This window comes from Mauremys mutica, unplaced genomic scaffold (genome assembly GCF_020497125.1).
Source record: "Mauremys mutica isolate MM-2020 ecotype Southern unplaced genomic scaffold, ASM2049712v1 Super-Scaffold_100070, whole genome shotgun sequence".
Lineage (NCBI taxonomy): Eukaryota > Metazoa > Chordata > Testudines > Geoemydidae > Mauremys > Mauremys mutica.
The window spans coordinates 981820-999983 of NW_025423259.1; the positions used below are offsets into that span (position 1 = coordinate 981820).

Genomic DNA, 18164 nt, shown 5'->3' on the forward strand with positions numbered 1-18164 from the left:
GACCTTCGAGGAGGTGGCTGTGTATTTCACCAGGGAAGAGGGAGCTCTGCTGGACCCCACTCAGAGAGCCCTCTACAGGGATGTCATGCAGCAGAACTATGAGAATGTGACCTCGCTGGGTAAGGAGTCCTGTCCCCTGAGTTATTAGAAGCTGTGGGGTCTCTCAAGAACCTGATTAGTAGTAATTTTATACCTTTATTTGTCATACAAGTTTCCTTACCCCCACTGTTTTTGCCTCATCTCCCACCTACTAGTATAATTTTTGGACATGTGCTTTTTTTGGTGCTGTTAGTCATTTTAAAACTGCATTGAATGTATCCTTATTGGCTACATTAATAACTACATTAATCACTGTAGCTTTCATGCCTTTTCCTCATTGTAAGAGGAAAATATACAGCCTGTAGAATTCTAAATTGAGTAAATAGGTGTGTGAGTCATGCATGGCTTGTGTGACAGTCAGATGATAGCTCAGTGGTTTGAGCATTGGCCTGTTAAACCCAGGGTTGTGGGTTCAATCCTTGAGGAGGCCACTTAGGGATCTTGGGCAAAAATTGGTCCTGCTAGTGAAGCCAGGGGGCTGGACTCGATGACCTTTCAAGGAAGGTTAAAAATGTCTCTGTGGGCTTAGCCAGGCAGGAGGAGCCAGGTCTACACTGTAATAACATGCTTGATCTCTTTCCCAGGATGGCAGAATCTAGGATGCCTGTCTGCAGGGAAAGGGCCTGGGAGAATCATCCTGTGAAATTAACTAAAGTCTGTTCTGAAACCCCCACAACTGCCCTTCTCCCCCAGATAGGTTGTAAAATGACATCCATGTTTCGCTCCAGCTCATCCCATCCTCCCATGGGAGAGGGAAGACAAATAGGTGCAGAGGAACCTGTTCAGGTAGGGATTATCGGGAGGTTGCTGGTGGGTTCCTGCAGGGGGGAGAGGGACAGCAAATACACCAGAGATGGGAAGATTTGCACAGTCGAGGTTGGAGGTGGGCAGGAAATGCACAGGGTGGGGAAGGGAGGAGGACAGCTTGAGATAAACCTGCTGGGTGTTGTTTAATAAGTGGCCTAGATTCTAGGAACAGACCCATGAGATTAGGTGGTGGAAATACCCTAATTTGTGAAACCGAAAATAGCCCACCTACATGGAGCTAGTCTAACTGACCAGACTCCTAGTGCTGGAGCCTGACCTGACTGACCAGCGGCTGCTGTGAGATATGAAGTGGGCACCCATCAGTGAGGTTTAGGGGAGCTGCCCCGCCCTTCATATCCAGCTCCTGACAATGAGGAGGTTATTGGGCTTCCTACCAGGGAGCTCTCCCTGCACCCTGCTAGGGGCTCCATCTCCTGTATCAGTCGGTGGCTAGTAAGTGTGTGATGGATCTGCTGGGAGAGACAAGGGGCTCTCTCTTAGTCCCCTTAACCTGGTGTTTCCAGGATGCTCTTTGCAGGGTAGGGGTGGGACTCTGTTGACTGCGATCCACCCAGAGCTTCCATTTGATTGGCTCCTTTCCCCCACGAATAGTGGGGCATTGGGTACAGAGTGCTGGACTCTTGCTCTTTTAGGGGCCGGTGACCTTCGAGGAGGTGGCTGTGTATTTTACCAGGGAAGAGGGGGCTCTGCTGGACCCCACTCAGAGAGCCCTCTACAGGGATGTCATGCAGGAGAACTATGAAAATGTGACCTCGCTGGGTAAGGATTCCCGTCCTCTTGGTTCTTGGAATAGGAAATGAAGAGAGAAGGTTCATGCCAGCCCCACAATGCCACCTCTACTCTGTCCTGTTTCAGCATCACCCCAATATGCCAGTGACACACACACACTACCAGAGACCCTCCCCTGCTGCAGAACACTTTGGGAACAGCGCACAGGAGCCGCATCGCAGTGTCAAGTAGCTCCTGTTTGCTCAAGTAAACTTCTTTGAGATGGGGCGACCACATCTGCACGGAGTATTTGAGATGTGGGCGTCCCATGGATTTGTGTAGAGGCAATATGATATTTTATGTCTTATTATCTATCTATTTCTTAATGATTCCCAACATTCTGTTCGCTTTTTTCACTGCTGCTGCACACTGAGTGGATGTTTTCAGAGAACTATCCACAGTGACTCCAAGATCTCTCTCTTGAGTGGAAACAGCTAATTTAGATCCCATCATTTTGTATGTATAGCTGGGATTATGTTTTCCAATGGGCTGCACTATGTGCTATCCTGTCATCTAGTACTGCTGAGATCCTGCATTCAGTGATATCCCTGCCCTTCCTGTTCCCTTTCTCCACTGAACCCCACCAGCCCATGCTTCCTGTTCCCAGCTTCCCCAGGTCTCTCTCACTGTCCCTGAACCTCTCTGTCAGCAAGAAGCAGTGCCAGGGAGACTTGCCCTCTCTCTGGAGTCTTTGATTTCTGGGACATGGATTTACTTTCTCTGTGTTTTAGGAACTCTTTGAAATTGAGTGTCTGTGATATTAACCACAGTGCAACCTGGACTGTTGAACAGCTGTGTGACTCAGTTCTCCAAGCTGGGGTGCCTTTTACACTGCTTTACTGTGAGAACAGCCACTCCTGGGCAGGTAACGCACAGTCTCCAGCATGTAACTCGCTCCCAGCTACACAGTATTGAGTGCTGCTAGTCAGTGACTCACAAGTTACAGTGCAGCACAGGAGAACCCCAGAAAATTCTCTGCTCCCAGACTTCTCCCAGAAATGTGCATCTTTCCCTGTCTAGCACACTCCTGAACAACGCAAGCTCATATGAAGTCTGTCATTTCATCAGTGGAAAATGACATGCGCCAGCCTTGTTATCCCAGATGGAGTTTCCAACACACTTTAATACAAACACACTGGTTAGATAAAGAATAAAACAAGATAGTTAACAATCAAAAAAAATATTTTAAGATACAGATAATGAGGCATAAAGCTCAGAATTGTTTACAAAAGAAATGCAAGATAAAACACAAACTAATGTCTAAGTTAACAAGCTGAAACAAGGCAAATGTTTCTCTCGCCATGTGCTGAGACAGGCTGGTTTTCCTTTCAGCCAGGACTCGGCCTAACCCACCCCTGCCGCCCACGTTCAGCTCTTCAGGAGTTGTCATGAGCAGAGGGAAAGGGGGGAGAGAGAGTCTGAAGCATTTTCCTCACCTCTTTTTATAATTCAGTCCTTTGTACTAGAAACTTCAGTTCTCAGCTGAGTCATGGTGCCAGGCTGTCTGTCGGAGATATGAGAATTGTGAGGGAAAGTCTACAGAAAGAGCTTTGGAGCTTTGTTCAAGCTAGTAGGCCTGAAGTATTAGCTGAGCTTGCTTCTCTGTGTAAAGGGCATAGAAAGGCAAAGTGGAATGGAAAATCCCCCAGATTGGGGAACAAGTAAAAGCAGGGGGCTGGACTTGATGACCTTTCAAGGTCCCTTCCAGTTCTAGGAGATTGGTATATCTCCAATTATTTATTTTAATTTAAATCCCCCAAATTGGGGAACCAATGGCTTTGTGTGCATAAGGGGCCTAAGTAGGTGAAGTGGAAAGTCCCCAAACACACTGATTTGCAGTAACCGAGCTTGTGAAACATAACCACAGTGGAAGTGTTAGAAAAGTCAAACCACGAACTAGACTAGGAATAACAATAACAGGAAAGGCTGAATATGGAAAACTGCTTGTTCAGCTCGCTTTTGACCTGCATCATATTTTGCAATATATTCCAAATAAGGAAATTAACGTGCAACGTATGTGTCATTGTTTGGGGTTTTAAGCTTTAAAAGGCTTGTGTGATTTTTAGCTCAGGGGGACAGAATTCCAATAGCTGTCGCCCCCTGCGCACTTTTAACCAAGAAAAGAGCCTCAGGCTGAGCTGATTCAAAATCAATCGTGTGGTCGTTTTCCACAACAGCTTCAAGAGGTCCCTGTGATGGAATGTAAATGTCTTCACACCTTCCCCCTGCAGGAGAATGGCTGTTTGACCAGCTGTTTGCCTTGCTGTCTCTGAGGAACTGCTCTGTAGGTGTTCCCCAGAATTGTAACTTTTTCTGTAATCTCATACTGTAAAATCTCATAACTTTACATACAGTGTTACTACACATTTTAACAGGAGGATAATATTCAGTAGATTATGCATTTTCAAATGATACCTCACAAGCCATACTGTGTACAAAATTGATCATAATTTTCTAGAAGAGTGAACATAGGGGTATAGACTGACACAGAGTCTGTGTGTGTGTTCCCAGCAGATATGTGGGTATTTCAGTCCCTCATAAGCACAGTGTTTGGCATCTTCAAGGACCTGGGGAACTAGTCCTGGGAATTCACTGGTTTACCAAGTGTGACACTGTATGGGATTGTGAGACACTTTGGTATTAATAATAAAATAATATAATCTGATAAAATTGCAATGAATCATGCTAGATATGCCATGTAAGGTGTCAGGGGAAATGTTACGATTTTCCAAGTATGATCATTTTGTTTCTATGTTTGTATCACCTTTGTATTGTGAGTTATAGATATGTAGGGTATATCTGTATTTCCAGACTTGTGCAGTGTTTCTGGGTGACACCCCCAGACATATTGGCATCAAAACTGCCTAGCCTGTTTGATGGCATATTGAGGGTCATCAGCAGTACAATGAGCCCATGGAAAGGACCAAGAGGATACACCTATTGAGTCAGCAAGACATGCCGGGGTATGCCTGTGTAATGAGAACTCCAAGGCTTTTCCATGCCATGTGCTGTGAATCTTGTGTTTGGGACACAGGAAGTACAGGCCACATGGCAAAAGGAATGTAAAGGGCAGCTGCATCATCCCCATTTTGTCTTCAATCCCCCTTCCTACCTCTGGAGCACCTTCTCTACAAACTGAACCCTGGAACAAAGGACTGAATGACCCATCCAAGCTATGGATGCGTTCCAGACGGACTTTCAAGCCAGCAACTCACCAATACTGCTAAGAACCTGATATATCCATTTTGGAATGTGTCTGACGGCTTTTCCATTTAACTTCTTTCTGTCTTTCTTTCGTTTAAACCTTTAGTTTAGATGCTAAGGATTGGCTGGCAGTGTGGTATTTTGGGTAAGATCCAAACCTATACTGACCTAGTAACGTGGCTGACCTTTGGGTTCAGAAGATCATTGTGTTTATGTGAGCAGAGTTTTGAAATAACCTCTCACTGTACTGGACCTAAGTGCTGATTAGGAGTCAGAGAACTGGGATGCAATCAAGGGGGCTGTGTGATTTCTTTTTTCAGCTTCTTGATAACCCGCGTGGGTGATCCCTTTTTCAGCCTGCCCTGATCTTGGCATTCTCAGTGAGAACTGCCTCTGGCCCACCAGGTCACACTAAGCACAGACGTTAAATTAATAGAATGTTTTTTATGACAAAGTCTTATGAAATCAACTGAACTCCTGTGTTTTCTTTCATCTGAGCAGGGTTTCCTGTTACCCAGCCTGATGTGATCTCCCAGCTGGAACAAGGGGAAGAGCCATGGGTCCCAGACCTCCGGGGTTCAGAGGAAAGAGAGATCCTGAGAGCTCCCTGCACAGGTGAGGAAACATTAAACCAACTCAGAATCTGTAAGTGCCTGAAGGAAACATCTGGGATGCCCAACAAAGCCCTTGGGAGGTCTCTCGGTTCATTATTGTCCCTAACAGGGGTCGTATCCTCAGGGTAAATATAGCTCATGGCTTCCTATAGACCCTAGCAGACACCAGGCAGTAGCTTCCTCCCTTCCCCCTGCGTATTTGGATGGGATGTGAAGGCTGAATTCATCTCTCTCCTATCTGGCGGAAGAGTTTGGGGGAGTTCAGCTCCTGATTTTTATTTGACCTGTCTTCAGCACTTGTTTTTGTTTGGTCTTCCCCTTTCCATCCCTGTTTGAGGTTTCTGTCTCTATCACAGCAGGTAATGCAATGGTCCGTGAGAAAGAGGAGCAGAATTCTCAGCAGGAAAATGTTGAGCAAGTGGATAAATACAGAGCATTATCGCAAAGATCGAAAAGGAATGTGTCCAGGAGTCATGAGCAGGGAAAATCCTGGGAGATTCAGCACAGACCAGAAAGAGAGCAAGGAAACCAGCCTGGGGAGAAATTGGGTAAATTTATTTCCTGTTGGGGAACTCAGAAGATCCTCATGGAAACCACAACACAACAGGAAATCCTTAGGCGAAAGAGAAAAAGTACATGCACTGAGTGTGGGAAAATTTTCACTTACAGATCAGACCTTTCTGTTCATCAGAGAATCCACACAGGAGAGAGGCCCTTTGAATGCCGTGAGTGTGGGAAAACCTTCAATCGCAGTTCTAACCTTATTAGGCATCAAACAATCCACAGAGGAGAGAGGCCCTATGAATGCAGTGAATGTGGAAAATGCTTCACTAGCAGCTCAGACCTTTCTCAACATCAGAGAATCCACACAGGGGAGAGGCCCTATGAATGCCGTGAGTGTGGGAAAAGCTTCACTTACAGATCAGGCCTTTCTAGACATCAGAGAATGCACACAGGGGAGAGGCCCTATGAATGCCGTGAGTGTGGGAAAAGCTTCACTTACAGATCAGATCTTTCTAGACATCAGAGGATCCACACGGGGGAAAGACCCTATGAATGCCGTGAGTGTGGGAAAACCTTCAATCGCAGCTCGCACCTTATTAGTCATCAAACAACCCACACAGGGGAGAGGCCCTATGTATGCAGTGAGTGTGGGAAAACCTTCACTCAAAGATCAGCCCTTTCTGCTCATCAGAGAATCCACACAGGGGACAGGCCCTATGAATGCAGTGAGTGCGGGAAAACCTTCAATCACTGCTCAAACCTTATTACCCATCAGAGAATCCACACAGGGGAGAGGCCCTATGAATGCCGTGAGTGTGGGAAAACCTTCAATCGCAGCTCAACCCATGTTAGCCATCAGAGAATCTGCAAGGGAGATAAACATTGTAAAAATCTCTAGGGCTATCAAGACTTTCTTTTCTTTAATACTTTTCCTGATTCCCACATAGTAACTTTTAAAACTCTTTGAACTGTGTGCAGAACCATTATCCCTCAGCTTGTCCAGATGAGTGGCCCATTTTTGCCTTTTGCAGTTCGCCCTCTTTTGAGATGGATCTATTTGTCCTTTCTATTGTCCCATAAGTAATTGGAGTGTGCCCTTCCTATGAGGAACCAGGGAGCGTCATGTTTATACCATTCCTCCTATTGCAAAGTTATTGTTAGAGTCACCAATGATACAGATTGTATCCTTGCCAGTTGTTCTCACGTTGCTCTGGGTTGTGCTGAAGAGCAGTTACATTGGGAATTTTTCAAATTATATGTAAATGAAGAGGAACAGGGGCAGGAAAAAAGTATAATTACAGCTTCTGTGACGCTGGAAGGAGATGGGGTGACTCAGAGATTCCCTCCTTCCCCTTCACTGCAGAACTCTTACCTTTTTCCTGAGCCAGGCAGAGTTTATCTTCATCACATTCTATCCATCCACTTCATAAGTGTCATGTGATGAAGCATTCTCCATTGTCTGTGCTTGCAGATGATGTTTTGACTTCTTTAATCCTATATCAGAGTCGCTATGACTGGAGATGAAAGTGTCAAAGACCTGGGAGGGGAATTCAAATGGATCCCAAATACAGTGTGATCATTTAGAGTTTAAATTCCAGGTTCCATCTATTGTAAAGCCACTTCTGGCAAGAGGGCTGTTTTTCCCTCATTATGGGAATGCTAGGATACTAAAAATGTTGTAAATAACATAACTGACTATTGAGACAGGTATCAGGGAAGCAGGTTTGAATGGATCAGAGGACAGTGTGGTGGGAGAATCTCTTGTCCCGATTCTGAATAATCAGATGTAACCTGCTCTGGAATTTCACTTGACACTTTCTTTGTAATGTATTCTCTCTCTGTGATGTGGGTTTCTATCTTTCCTGAAGGCTGTTTGGTCACCCAATTGGATATTAGTTCAGTTTGATAGGATGTAGCTCAGATTTATTGAAGAATTTAAGACAATGACCCTTTGCTAAAGTCCTCATTTATGATTTCAGCTTTGCTTTTTCCCCATCCCTCCATGATGACATGGAGAAAGTTGAAGTGCAGTTCTATCAACAGGAGAGAACTCTCTAATTTACTGGCCAGGCTAACAAAGAAACAGCAGTGATTTAAAATCTCCACTCAGAAATGGTGAACAACAGCAGAACCCCAACTAACTGAAGGAAGTGCATCTGATCACAGTGTATTTTAGTTGTTTAAGGCAATATTGTCTCCGATGATCTGGGAAGAGAATTCGATGGTAAGTGGTTTTGAACTAGGCAAAATACCCATGTGTTTGGTTCTGAAAGCATTTGTAACCCAGGCCCTACTGAAGATCTCTCCTAGCTAATCCTATAGTATGGGAGATGCAGCCCTTCATGACACAGATGTTGAGGAAATGGAAGTGGAGGTTTTGTTGAATTTATCGTTTGTAGGTGCTAAAGATGTGTATAAAATGAAACCAGTGTTGAAAATTTAATAGCTTCAGAAAAATAGCAATTTTTTAATAGAATCTCCAGCTCTGGTAACTAACGAAGATTCTGATCCAGGCCTGTATCCAGTCCCTTCCCTGGAACCTGTGCCACCGAATTAAAGAAAAGCTGGGCATGTTTCAGGAAGCCATTCCTCATTAACACTGCTGAGATTTTAAGTGGTTTTGTAAAGGATTCTACTTCAGAGAACTGTAAATTTACCCTATCCAAGACCAAGGATTTAGAAAGAGCTGAAGTTGAAAGAGTCCACACCCAGTTCTTGGTTTCCACCCCAGTAAAGGAAGCTATGGTGACCCAAGGAAAATTGTTTGTACAATTCCACTTCCTAGTTCAGTGTCACTGATTACACTTCCAAAGTATGCCGGGGTTAGATTGAGAACAGTCATCCTTCACTGTTTGGATGCAAAGAGAGAGTGCTTCATAGGACAGTCCTTCCCTGTGGATCCCAAACTGGCTGCCTGGTTGGGTAACAAGGACTTTCAGGCTGTAGAAATGGTGGTAACCAATGAGGCAATGAATTTGTCAGCCTCCAGTTTCACTTCCAGATACACACATGTTGAGTCCTAATTCTATGGTTTTGTGTCTGACGCTGTGGCTACACAATTAAGCTGATGTTGGCACAGCTGCACCAATGTAGCTGTGCTGCTGTAGCACTGCAATAACAGATGCTCCAAGCCAGTGGGAGAGATTTTTCCCATCAGACTTGATTAGTCCAGCCCCCGCAAGTGGTGGTGGCTATGTTGGCAGGAGAAGCTCTCCTGCTCATGTAGTACTACACAGGGGGTTAGGGCTGTGTAACTACGTTGCTCAGCTGTGTGGATTTTTCACACCCCTAAGCAATATAGTTATCCCGATAAATGTCTTTAGTGTAGACCAGAGAGGTTTCTCTTGTGTTTTATGCATTTACATTACTTCTCTACCTCCTCCTACTTTGAAAGATTAAAAAGTGTGAAAAGAGAGGTATTTTTCTCCACGATGCAAACATTCCGACATAGAAGACCCCTTCTACCAACACATATGGCAGAAGATCTTGAGATATATGAACTCACAGAAGTGGTTGGGACCTACGTTGGGACAAACCACAATAAGAACAAGGGTTCAGTTGTTGGCAATGGGGATTAAAATAAAGCTAACATATATGACAAGAATTTGTGATCTTTGAATATGTTATTGTTACCAATTAAAATGAAATTATAGGTGAAGTTATTGGTTAAAGAGTAAGAGACTGTGTGATAATCTGAATTATTTTGGAAAACTGAACGTTGTCTTGTTTTTGTGTTTTGTTAGTCGTACAGGAAATGATGGCTAATCTTGAAAAGTTAATTAGATTTAATTTACCCTGGTTCCTCAACTGTTGCTACAGCTCTAGTACCCATCAATCCAAAGACTGAGAGAAATGGAGAGTTCCAACCATTGTCCTTTTAGTATCTTATTGTTCCTCTCTCTGTTTTTTGTGCTGGCCTTTCTATTCTATCACTTTCTGCCTTTGTTTAGTGGTAACAGTTGGTTTCCATCACTCATGTTTGTTTAAATCTCTATCCGTTGTTAAATACATTTTTTGCTTGTTCGATAACTGTACTCAGGTGCTGTGTGAGATACAGTAGCAATGGTCCACAGTAAAACTAGTAACCTGAGATACTTGGGGAAGAGAGGATCTGGGATTTCACCGAGTATCTGATGATCCGGGCTGGACCCCAGAGGGGGAGACATTGAAGGAACGCAGAGGTTAGGGTGGCTGCTGTAGCTCAGAGGAGGGTGCTTGAGTTCCAGCAGGCTGGTGAGTTTGGTCACTAACATCCAAATGGAAAACTCCCTCTTCCTAGTGGTAGGTCAGGGGGAGGGATAGCTCAGTGGTTTGAGCATTGGCCTGTTAAACCCAGGGTTGTGAGTTCAATCCTTGAGGGGGCTACATAGGGATCTGGGGCAACAATTGGTCCTGCTAGTGAAGGCAGGGGGCTGGACTCAGTGACCTTTCAAGGTCCCTTCCCATTCTAGGAGATTGGTATATCTCTAATTATTATTATTATTATTATTATAGGTGGCAACAAGAGACTCACAGCCCTCAGCTCCCTGAGAAGGGTCACAATGTGTTTCTATGTTGATCCACGTGTCAAATTCACACAGGGAAAGTTCCCTATTGCATAAAACTCTGCCCTATGAAATCATGGAACATGTGTTCTTCGCTTTGTGGGTACATCTAGACTACCCGCTGTATCGGCAGGTAGCGATTGATTTCTCGTGGATCGTTATATCGCATCTCATCTAGACATGATATATCGATCCCCGAAAGTGCTCCTGTCGACTCCAGAACTCCACCAGTGCGAACGGCGGTAGCGGAGTTGACAGGGGGAGCCGCAGACGTCGATCCTGCGCTGTGAGGACGAGAGGTAAATCGATCTAAGATACTTCGACTTCAGCTACGCTATTCAAGAGAGACAGCGCTTGTAGAGGACCAACCTCTGTTGGTGAAAGAGACAAGCTGTGGAGATAACCCAGCACCCTTCTTCAGTTCTGTGTAGCCTGAAAGATCGTCTCTTTCATAACAGCAGTTAGAACATAAGAACAGCCAGGAGCGGCGCCAGGGTTTCGGGCGCCCTAGGCAAAATTCGGGGGGGGAGGGGGCCGCAGCTGGAGTGGCAGCGACTCCCAGGGCTTCTCCCCTGGTAGCTGGTGCTCATTATCAATCAAATAAATCAAAACACTTCCCCCTGTAAGTGGATTTAGCCCGGGACCCTCAGAGTCAGCAGCTCTTACACCCCCTTCTGAGCTCTCGGGTCAGGTGTCCTAGCACTGAAAGCCTCCTGTTTAGATCCTAAAATAGCGTTTTTGCACCAGGGGGGGCTGAAATTTTGGACTGGACAGTGTAGCTCCACCGTTATTTTATTGAATTGCTTCAAAACAGCAACTCAAGAAAGTCTCCTAAGTGCCAGGCTCTCTGCCATGGAAACAGCTGCCCCTGCTCTGCAGGAGTCTGTGCGTTCCACACAGCAACGTACAAACCTGCTCCACACTGAAGGGGGGTCAGACAGTGACGGTAACGCAAATCTTCTGACTATTAACCCAGGTCACTTCCTTTCTTTAACCCAGGACATGCCAGTCACCTGTTAGCCATGGCGTTATCTTCACCTTAAAATACCTCTCAGGACATTGAACAGAGGGAGTGAAACCCCCTCCCCCGAATGGCTCCCTGTTGAGGCGTTGTACCGGACCTGCCCCTGGAGACTGTCTGGTTTTATACTCTTAGAGCTTTTTCTCTTCAAACCCCTTATCCCAATCTCTGGGCCAACCGCCGCATTTCAGAGTTTAGAATTTACTCTCATCACCCTCCTATGGCACTTTCCATGTGAATTGGGCAAAGCGAGTGGGGGAAGCTCCGTGGCTAATGAAAACCAACACTCTGGATGAGGCTTGAACACACACCCACAGCTGTATTTCCTCCTGCATGAGCCACTATAGGTGCTTCTTAGACAAACTTGGGCTGTAGGTGGTTATGTGTGTCTGTGCTTCACCACTTTGGCTGCTCTGTGAAAAGCTGATGGTTCAAACAGAAGCTGGTGGGTTTTTGTTTTGTTTTAAGCAATTAGAGTCTAGTACATTTTAACAGGCAGAAAATGTCCTATTCTGGTCTAGCCCCATTTGACTCCTTCTGTCCATCTTCTTCCTTCCCCCTCAGTGTCTTTCCTTCCCCATTGGGGACATGCAGAGATGAACCCCAGTCAGTCTGTGTCACAGAGAGTCTGTATCTCCTAAGGAATGTGAGTGAAGGATTCCAGCTGAATTAACGCCGCTCACCTGGGTTAGAAACATTTGTTTCTTTCGAGCAGATAGTGGGAAATGGGACATTAATTCAGACCCAGGAGGCAAGGCAGAGGCTTCATGATCTTGATCTCCAGGAAGGGAGAGAGGATCCCCAGGAAGGAACAGAGCTTCCTTTAGACTCAAGCTGGGGTCTCCTGGAAGTTGGAAAAGACCCTTGGTCACTGAGGATCTCATGGGATCGTGCTGCTCCAGAGGCTCGAGAGTCCTGGGTGCGGGGAGGGTGTCACTGCACAGTCTGAAATGGAAGGGAGGACCCTGGAAGGGAAGGGGAGGAACAGAAAATGGAGAGGAATGAAACAGAATAAAGGCCTCTTCTCTCTCCCATCCCCAACCCAGCAAGAACTGTTATCAGTGGGGAAACTCCCCACGATGAATGGCAGAGACCACAGAGACATTCGCCTCATGCTGAGAAGTAAGGTGACCAGACACTAAGTGTGAAAAATCAGAGACTTTCATCAGAGGCATTGGTGGTATAGTGGTGAGCATAGCTACCTTCCAAGCAGTTGACCTGCGTTTGATTCCCAGCCGATGTGATGATTCCTCCACTGGGAATTGGTTTAATTTCAGTCACGTTGTTTCAGTTTATCAATGGAATGAGAGAATCAGTGTCCCGAATCCCAACAGGTCATTAAACACCCAGTGGAGGAAGAAAGGGGTGGGACTATATAATGAGCAGTTGGAGTCATCCTGGTATTACAATGCTTGGTTCATTTTTTTTTTAAATTTCCTTTACTTCCCTCTCCCTTTTAGACTCAGAGCCTTTAAGGACAGAAGGGACCAGTGTGATCATCTAGTCCGACCTGCTGCACCTTGCAGGCCAAAAGACCCCACCCACCCACTCCTGGAATAGACCCGGGAGGGGAGGCAGCTCCGTACACTGTCCCTACCCCAGGCAGCATATGGAGGCCCTCTGCTCCCCTCCCCCAACGGGTGTGCAGAGATGTGCCAGCAGCACTAAGGTGGCTCCATGCCCACTCTATCTCCGTCCCTCCGTGCCGCTCCCAGAAGTGGCTGGCATGTCCCAGCATCCCCTGGAGTGGGGGGAGTGTCTCCACGTGCTGCCCCTGCCCCGAGCACCAACTCTGCAGCTCCCATTGGCCAGGAACTGTAGCCAATGGGAGCTCTGGGGGCAGCACCTGCAGACAGCAGCACACGGAGATCCCCTGGCCCCACTCATCTAGGAGCTGCTGCCAGAGGGTTGTGTGTACTGGTCACTTTGGGAGCTGCATCACCCCTCCTGCACCCCACCCCCAGCGCAGAGCCCACACCCAAATTTCCTCCCAGTGCTTTGCTTGTCTTCCTTTCACCAGAACCATCCTTCTTCTCCTGGGCTGCAAGTAGCCACCCCTGGGAAGCCAAGAGGCAGGCACAGGATTCTGCAAGGTAAGTGTCCCACAGTGCCGTGATGGACGGTGCAATGAAGGTAAGTCTTCCCGAGGCACGATGAACTGCAATGCAGCGAACCACTGGCCAGGCGGTCCAGGCGAAGGGCATTCACTGGAGGTACAAGCTTGTGAGTGACTCCTGAACACAGGGCCCCTTCCCCTTTTAAGGACCTGCTCCTCATGGCCTGCGACTAGAGATGACTTGGCTGCATCTGGTGGGTCACACTCCACCTTGGGCAGTGTCCATGCTCTGGGTGTGTGATCACTGCCTAATTAGAGTCCCAGACACCTTGTCTATCTAGGAGCTCTTCTGATCTTCCAGCTGTTCAACCAGCTCCTTCATCCCACAAGCATTCCATGAGGGAGGGGGAGGGGGAAAGCCACTTCACAGGCATTCAGAGAGGGAGAGGAGACAAAAATGGGAATGGGGGAAGTATAACAGACCTATTGAGCATAGAAATCACTGCTGCTCCTACAACAGCAGGGACAGGCCACTAGGAGCTGGGAAAAGGAAGCCATCATGTTTCTGCCTGGTTTTGAACCATGGACCTTTTGCGTGTTAGGCAAATGTGATAACCACTACACTACAGAAACTCTGTTGCAAGGCTCTGCACCTCCCTTCATAAGAACAGAAGAATGGCCAGACTGGGTCAGACCAAAGGTCCATCCATCCCCATATCCTATCTGCCAACAGTGGCCAATGCCAGGTACCCCAGAGGGACTGAACCTAACAGGTAATGATCAAGTGATCTCTCTCCTGCCATCCATCTCCACCCTCTGACAAACAGAGGCTAGGGACACCATTCCTTACCCATCCTGGCTAATAGCCATTAATGGACTTAACTTCCATTAATTTATCTGCAAAAGAACAAGGAGAACATGTGGCACCATAGAGACTAACAAATGAATTTGAGCATAAGCTTTTGTGGACTAAAACCCACTTAATCGGATGCATGCAGTTAAAAATACAGTAGGAAATATATATACACACACAGAGAACATGAAAAAAAATGGGTGTTGCCATACACACTATAATGAGAGCGATCAGTTAACATGAGCTGTTATCAGCAGGAGAAAAAAACCTGTTGTTGGGAGGGGAAAAGGAGAAAGGACAAAGGAAGCAAGAGATCAAGAGAAATGAGGGAGGGATGGCTGGAGGAAAAGGTGAAACAAAAACAACAAATCCTAATGTCCCCAGTGATTATAAGGGACAAAATCCCAGGTGCGCCATAAACTTCTGCCTCCTTAAGCTCATGTTTTCCATGCCTAGAATTCAACTGTCACCAGCTGGATCAGACTGAACAGGTTTCAAACCTCCAGGAGGCTCTTACCTTCTAAACAGGGATGGCTGTTTTCCAGTAAAATCACTACAAGGGAAGGAGAAAACTCGAAAGAGGTTCGTCCTGGCGCTCACGTCCGTGAACCCGAATACTCTCTCATTCCTCAGAGAGAGACCTGGAGAAGGAGACTTGCTGCAGCAAAGCCACAGGGGTCTCTGAGGTTTCCCTGGCCCCTCGCCCCGGTCCTGCCTGGCTGATGTCAGCATCTCTCTGTGAAGTCACCACCTCCCCACCACCTTGGACCAATAGGCTGAGGTCCTGCAAAAGGCCTTTGTGATGTCGCTGCCACACGCCTCCCTTGCTGTGCCAATGTCCTGCCCCTGGCCAGGCCCTTTGCAGGTTTGAGCTACTCCCTGTGGATCACCACACTCAAGGAGCATTCGTTCTAGGCAGCAAGCCGGCTAGACAGGGAAACATCAGATGCTGTTCCCAATGCTACACTCAGTTTTTCAGAAATGAGTCGACTTTATGGCCAGAAGAGACCATTAGAGCATCTAATCTGACCCCCTGCATATCACAGGCCTACTGTATGACACAGGAGCTACTTTGGGGGCAAACACATTCCAGAAAGGCATCTAGTTTTCATTAAATGACATCAGGAGATAGAGAATCCACCACTTTCCTTGGTAGCTTGTTCCTGTGGTGAATCATCCTCGCTGTTGAATCTTTGTGCCTTAGTTGTAATATGAATTTGTCTCTTTTCACCTTCAGGCCACGGGGTCTTGTTAGGCCTTTCTCTGCTCGATTCAAGAGCCCTTTAATACCCAATATTTTCTCTCCATTAAGGCACTTCAACACTTCAATGAAGTCACCTTTCAATCTTCTTTTGATCAGCTGAGCAGGTTGAGCTCTTTCCATAGCTCACTAGAAGGCATTTTTCTCCAGCCCTCAGGACATTTGGTGGCTCTTTGCTGCCCCAGCAGAGCAGTTTGCAGGGACCACTGGAGCGGTTCATGGAATGGCTGGTGGAGTGGAGCGGCTCAGACTCCCTGCTTGCGAGAGGGGAAGTTTTGCCTCCTAGAGGCCCCAGGGGAGTGATATGTAATTGTCCCAGGTCACTGGGTGGGGGCTCGAGCCAGTTTTGCATTGTGTTATTGAAACAGAACCCCTAGATACTGAACCCGGCCCTTGTTTCTGCCAACTCAGAGGGGCAGAAGGGTTACAGGAATTTATCACACACCCCTCCCTGCTCCCCAGGGCCCCACGGGGAGAAGCTAGAGAAGGGGGAGTCATTCCTCCCCTGCGCTCCCAGAAGAGCTGCTAGGACTCCTTCCTGCCAGCTACTCACCCCTGGATCCATCCTCAGCTCCTGGGATCGTCCTGCTCCAAAGCCTCCAGAGGCCTGGGGTGGGGAGGGCGTCACTGCACCGTCTGACACACAAGGGAGGTTTCTGGAATTGAAGGAAGGAGCAGAAAACGGAGAGGAAAGAAACAGAGAGAAAACACCTCGTCTCTCCCCTCCCCCTCCCAGCAAGAAATGTTACCAAGGACCAGCGTTAGGGGAAATGGTGCCCTGGGCAAAACTTGTACGTTGGCACTTCCCCATCGCCCCTGGATGATCCCCCTGCCCCTTTACCCCCAGCTCCTGCACTCCCGACCCTTGCACCTCCCCCACCCCTAACTCTGCCCCCTCCTGTGCCCTAACCCCTACGCTGTGTCCCCTTTGCCCTTAACTCCTGCACTCCCCTCCTGTGCCACCAGCCACTGCCCCTCTCCTGCACCCCCTTCACCCCTAACCCCTGCGCCCCCTCCTGTGCCCCCAGCCACTGCCCCCCTCCTACACCCCCTTCACCCCTAACCCCTGCACCCCCTCCTGTGCCCCCATCCACTGGCCCCATCCTGCACCCCCTTCACCCCTAACCCCTTCACCCCCTCCTGTGCCACCAGCCACTGCCCCTCTCCTGCACCCCCTTCACCCCTAACCCCTGCACCCCCTCCTGTGCCACCAGCCACTGCCCCTCTCCTGCACCCCCTTCACCCCTAACCCCTGCACCCCCTCCTGTGCCACCAGCCACTGCCCCTCTCCTGCACCCCCTTCTCCCCTAACCCCTGCACCCCCTCCTGTGCCCCCAGCCACTGCCCCTCTCCTGCACCCCCTTCACCCCTAACCCCTGCACCCACTCCTGTGCCCCCAGCCACTGCCCCTCTCCTGCACCCCCTTCACCCCCTAACCCCTGCACTCCCTCCTGTGCCCCCAGCCACTGCCCCTCTCCTGCGCCCCTTCACCCCTAACCCCTGCACTACCTCCTGTGCCACCAGCCACTGCCCCTCTCCTGCACCCCCTTCACCCCTAACCCCTGCGCCCCCTCCTGTGGCCCCAGCCACTGCCCCTCTCCTGCACCCCCTTCACCCCTAACCCCTGCACCCACTCCTGTGCCCCCAGCCACTGCCCCCTCCTGCACCCCCTTCACCCCTAACCCCTGCGCTCCCTCCTGTGCCACCAGCCACTGCCCCCCTCCTGCACCCCCTTCACCCCGACCCCTGCGCCCCCTCCTGTGCCACGAGCCACTGCCCCTCTCCTGCGCCCCTTCACCCCTAACCCCTGCACCCCCTCCTGTGCTCCCAGCCACTACTCCCTCCTGCAACCCCTTCACCCCAACCCCTGTGCCCCCCCCAGCACCCACATGGGGACACTGACCTGTGTGCATGGAGCAGCTGGCATTGCTGCCCCCTGCTCCTCCCTGGGACGTTGCTCCTCCTGGGCACCCCTAGGGGTGGGGGACGGGGCGGGGGGGGGAGGCGAGAAGGGACGTCATCCGAGCTCCCTGCATCCAGGTCATTTTCCTCAGCCGGGCGGCGTCAGGGGAGGGCAGAGAGCAGCAGCTTCTGATGCTCCCCTCACAGCCCAGCCCAGGTGGGGAAAGTGACCAGGACGCATGGGGCACATAGTGCTGCTCCTCGCTGCCCCCACCCTCTGTGGGGCCACGGAGGAGCACTGGGGCAGGGGAAAGCAGTGAGCACCTTTGCACGGCCACACGGTGCCCTTTGACCCCCTGGAGCCCTGGGTGGCTGCCGGGGGCCCCACCCCTAAGGCCGGCCGGGCTCCCCAGCACGAGCAGCAGAGACACAGGGAGACTGGCCACACGCTCTGTCCAACCATTGCCATTGCAGGAGAGAAGGTTTCACTGGAATCGAATGCCCTGGCTC

General features: G+C 48.8%; 1 non-coding gene across 1 annotated transcript; it reads right to left on the reverse strand.

Annotated features, from left to right (window-relative positions):
* Positions 1 to 14198: 14198 nt before the first annotated feature.
* On the reverse strand, positions 14199 to 14271 carry TRNAV-AAC. The gene has a single exon. It is a non-coding gene; the product is annotated as a tRNA-Val (tRNA).
* Positions 14272 to 18164: the final 3893 nt, after the last annotated feature.